The 5,491-nt window shown below is 34.8% G+C and overlaps 1 non-coding gene across 1 annotated transcript; it reads right to left on the minus strand.

The window, feature by feature from the left end:
• Nucleotides 1-3,131: 3,131 nt before the first annotated feature.
• LOC128036412 (small nucleolar RNA R71) lies at nucleotides 3,132-3,237 on the minus strand. The gene has a single exon (XR_008193209.1). It is a non-coding gene; the product is annotated as a small nucleolar RNA R71 (small nucleolar RNA).
• Nucleotides 3,238-5,491: the final 2,254 nt, after the last annotated feature.

The raw sequence follows: 5,491 nt of genomic DNA on the forward strand, positions 1-5,491 counted from the left end.
TTAATCATTTATGAATGATGAACTATCATAACAAACACTCAGTCCTTTACTAAAATCTAACCCACCTTCATAGTATACAAAGTTATTCACAACTCTATACCTAGCTTCCACTACCATCTCAGACAAAATGTAATAACACAAGAAATCTGGGTCAAAGTCCCATTGCAGCACTTCCCCTCCTACATAGGTTACGCAAGGGTCTGTGAAAAGAGTTCCACCCAAATGCATATACACCACACATTTATCCCAAGTCATGATAAAACACTACATAGACAAAATTAGTTAGATAATAAAGTTAGTTACATAATATAAACAATAATATACATAACATACATAATGGAAACAGTAATAAATATAACATACATGACATAAATAGTAATATACTACATAACATACATAAATAGTAATATACATAACATACAAAATATCCATACTAATATACATACATAACAGACATACTAATATAGCAATTAAGCGGCGTTTAAGCCTCAATCAATTTCTCCATAAAAAATATTCCATTCAAGTATGGAGTTCTTTGCATACACACGAATGTTGGAAACACGGAAATTTACATATTTTAACATACCCTTTTTAACATAAAATCATAAAATTTTGATAAAATTCTTGTCGAAAAAATAATTAATTTTTACAAAATAATTAAAGTGCACTTAAAATATGAACATGTTGAATTTTAGTTAATTTTATAATTAACTTTGATGAATTTTGGTTATTTTCAACAGATTTGCACAAATGGCGAAAAATGGCTTGGCAGACATTGCTAGAAGCGTAAAATCGAGAAGCAATTTAAAGTATCGAGGCGAACTAAATTTCAGCCTAAGACAGTCCAAAATTATATGTATTAATTCATAATATAATTAATTTTAATTTATATGCAATTTAATTTGGGTTAATAAATTATTATTAATTATTTATGAAAAAGTGGTCTAGTTGAACTGAACCGAGTGAACCGAACCGACCAAGAAATGGACAACCCAAAAACCGTCCCAAGAGCTGACCCAAATAAGATTATTATTTGATTATTTAATCTTGCAAAGAGGCCCTTGAAGACTTGTTCAAGTTGCATTCAAACCCCTCCACAATTGGTGACTATATAAACTTGTCCCAAGCCTAAATTAGAAAAGTTGAAACTATCACCTTGCCACATGTGTGGCCAGCCAAGGGAGGGCTATTTGGCTGATAATTTTAGCTATTTTTAGCATCCTTCCTCAGCTATAAAAAACCCTTTAGGCTGGTCATTTTGAAAACACACCTCAAGCATTCACATCTTTCCTCTCTTCTCTCCACTTTCTCTCTTCTTTCCATTCCAAAATTCCCTTGCTCTTTTTTCGATTTATCCTCTTAGGAAAGGGGCATTCATCAGCTATTTGGTGCAGTAATTAAGTGTTCATAGTAGCCTTGGTCGACGATGACAACGGAGAAGGAAGAATGAAGCAAGTAGTCAAGCCACGAGAAAACACCGAATTTGATTCTTGTTCCCTATCTCTTTAATTTTTGTTGTTGTTATGCTGAACATATCTATGAATATTTATGTTGTTGGACTGGTTAATTTAATCAATTTATCTTGAATTTAATTTGTGTTAGGTTGATTGCATTTCATTTGATAAAATTATTAAAATTTTATTTATGTTATTATAGGCCTCAGTAAGATGCTTGATTAAGTAAAATTATAACTAAGTTATTATTGCATTACAATTGTTAGGTAACTAATGAATTAATTATTTAAATGGATGGAAATTGTAATTAGTGGACACAGTACTTAATCAATGCATGTTTAATCATCTAAGGTAGCTGAGGGTTAGATTAGCAACGGTATCTAACGATACATTTGCCTTGCATAACTTGCAAGATTATTATGATTAAACTATTTCAAGGTAAGGATACTTTGTTACCTCACATAGTCTTTTATGTGCTTATTAAATTGAGTTAATTGTTTGAATTTAAATAGGGATATGTACAAGAGATTATTTCAATTTAATAAGTTTGTATGTGCAATAACATATTTGCCTATTAAGATTTGTTTAATCGGTTGATTTGACATAGGGATATAGTCTAGAGATATATGGATTTTGGTAGGTGAGTATGTTCATAATTTATCAAATTACCGAGTTTTCGTGAACTTATTTGTAACAATATAAATATGAGTTTAATAATTCTAAGTTAAGAAATGTAATTAATCTAACACAATTATGTCATTTTGATTAAAATCGTATTTTGAAATCGTGCATTTGAGTTTCATTTATTTAGTTTACTTTGTTTAAAATCCTAGTTTTTAATCACCCTCTACAAACAAAATATTTTTTCTTCACCAAAGTGTTTAAATAGCATTCATAAATATTTCTTTTCACAATCCCTGTGGGTACGATAACTCGACATTTACTTATCACTTTATTACTTGTTGCGGTTGTGTACACTTGCACATTTTCGTCGTTCCAAGTTTTTGGCACCGTTACCGGGGACTGTGTTTTAAAAAAGTCATTATTTGTGAAGTTGTTAGTTTTGCATTTTGGTTTATTTTTCTGTTTAAATTTTAACTTAGTTAATTTTTTTGTGATTATTTCATGTGTTTATGAGTACTGACCAAATATTGATTTATTCCCTGCAGACCCTAAGATTGAATGAACTTTTGACAGCGAAGAAGACAAGCAAGTCAGAGAAGGACTGAAGAGATAGACTTCGAAAATCTGAATTAAGGAAACGGAGCAAACCTTGCTCAAAATCCTATCCTTATTGTTGATGATAGGGATAGAGCATTCAGACAATATATGGTGCCAGTATTTCATGATCTTAATCTAGGTATTAGGAGACCCGAAATTGAGGCACAACAGTTCGAGTTGAAGCTAGTCAAGTTCCATATGCTTCAGACAGTGGGCCAATTCAGTGGAACGCATACTGAAGATCCTCACCTACACTTAAGACTATTTGTGGAGGTGAGCGATTCTTTCCAGTTAGCCGGAGTACTTGAAGATTCATTACGATTGAAGTTGTTCCCATATTCACTAAGGGACAGAGCTTGAGCTTGGTTGAACTCATTACCACCAAATTCAATTTCAACATGGCAAGTGTATGCAAAAAAATTCCTTATGAAGTATTTCCTGCCTAGCAAGAATGCTAAGTTGAGGAACGAGATCATTGCTTTCTAAAGAATGGATGATGAACATTGTATGAAGCATGGGAAAGATACAAAGAGTTATTACAAAAGTGCCTTCATCACGGAATCCCGCATGCATACAAATTGAGACATTTCATAATGGTCTCAATGCTCACACGAGGATGGTAGTGGACGCCTCTACTAGTGGTGCTCTCCTTTCTAATTCTTAAAATGAGGCTTATGAGATCATTAAGAGGATTGCCAGTAAAAATTATCAATGGCCAACCAATCGAGCAGTGTTAGGAAGATAAGTCACTGGAATACATGAAGTAGACGCTCTTACTTCAATCGCATCTCAAGTATCATCAATATCCTCAGTATTAAAAAATCTTACTACTAATGGGTGTAATAGTTTTATAGCACAGCCACTGAATCAATTTGAAAATATAGCATGTGTTTATTATGGGGAAGGACATTTGTACGAAGAATGTCCATCGAACCCAAAATCTGTGTATTACATGGGTAACCCGAACCAAAATTGAGGAAGGCAAGGGCCGCAATCTAATTTCTATAACCCATCATGGTGAAACCAGCCAAATTTTTCCTGGAGTAACCAAGGGGTAGGAACTAGTAACAATTATGTCCAACCTAGATCGACCCAGCCAACTAGTTTTTCCCAACAAGCTCAAAAACCAACCCAAGCTGAACCATCCAATAGCCTAGAGAATCTATTGAAGGCATACATGGCGAAAAATGATGCCTCTCTTAGGAATTTGGAGAATCAAGTGGGTCAGCTTGCAACTAAACTCAGAAACTGACCACAAGGTGTTTTACCTAGTGATACAGAGAATCTGAGGAATCCAGGGAAGGAACATTGTAAAGTGTTAACGTTAAGGAGCAGAAAGACTTTAGAGCCCAGTTCTGTCAAAGTTGAGAAGGATCCAACTGACGCTCAAGACTCAGAGAAAGTTCAACCGCTTCGAGTTTCATCGGAAGTTGAATCTGCAAAATCCGACAAGGTATCTTTTGAACTAGCTAATTCTTATCAATTAATAACTCCGTTAGATGTCAAATTGCCACAGAAAACAAATCAACTAGTTCCAGTAAAGAAACCTCCACCACCCTACCATCAAAGACTTCAGAAGCAGAAGCAGGAAATCCAATTCAAAAGTTCCTAGACGTACTCAAGCAACTTCATATCAACATCCCGTTGGTTGAAGCACTTGAACAAATGTCGAACTACGTCAAATTCATGAAGGGTATCCTGTCTAAAAAATGAAGGCTTAGAGAATTTGAGACGGTAGCCCTAATGAAGGAATGCAGAGCATATCTTCAAGACAAACTACCCCCAAAATTGAAGGATCCTAGATGTTTTACCATACCTTGCAATATTGGAGCAACATATTGTGGTAAGGCATATGTGACTTAGGTGCGAGTATTAACTTGATGCCCATTAGGAAGTTGGGGATAGGTGAAGTTAGACCTACTACGGTTACACTTCAGTTAGCAGATCGATCATTAGCACATCCAGAAGGAAAAATCGAGGACGTATTGGTACGTGTAGACAAATTTATCTTCCCTACTGACTTTGTAATTCTAGACTTTGAAGCAGACAAAGAGGTGCCAATCATCCTAGGAAGACCATTCTTAGCAACCAGAATGACCCTTATTGATGTGCAGAACGACAAGCTTACTATGCATGTTCAGGATGATCAGGTAACATTTAACTTTTTTAAGTCCATGCGATTTCCTGACACAATTGATGATTGTTTTGTAGTGTCCGATTTAGAGAATTTAATCGTTGTGAAGGAACTCAATTATTTTGAGGACCCATTGGAACAAATTTTGACATCAAATCCTCTAAATGATGAAGAGGAGGATGAATACTTAACTATATTAGAAGCTAATCAAAGAGGATTTAATCCGCAATCCCACTTTGAATCTTTGTAGTTAGAGAAAATGGATTATGCCCATCCAAAAGGGTCAATTGAGGAGCCACCTAAATTAGAACTGAAGGTACTTCCCTCACATTTGAAATATGTTTATTTAGGTAACTCTTTTACTCTGACTATGATTATTTCAGCAGAATTAACTACTAAGCAAGAAGAGAAACTCATCTTGATGTTGAAACAATTCAAGAAGGCCATCGGATGGACCATAGCTGATATTCGCAGAATTAGTCCATCTGTATGCATGCACAAGATTATCTTAGAAGATGGTGAAAAAGGGACGATTGATGGATAATGAAGACTGAACCCCATCATGAAGGACTTAGTCAAGAAAGAAATCATCAAGTGGTTAGATACGGGTATAATTTACCACATCTCAGTAGTTCATGGGTAAGTTCGGTCCAGTGCGTGCCAAAGAAAGGAGTATCACATT

The sequence above is a fragment of the Gossypium raimondii genome, chromosome 13 (genome assembly GCF_025698545.1).
Source record: "Gossypium raimondii isolate GPD5lz chromosome 13, ASM2569854v1, whole genome shotgun sequence".
Lineage (NCBI taxonomy): Eukaryota > Viridiplantae > Streptophyta > Magnoliopsida > Malvales > Malvaceae > Gossypium > Gossypium raimondii.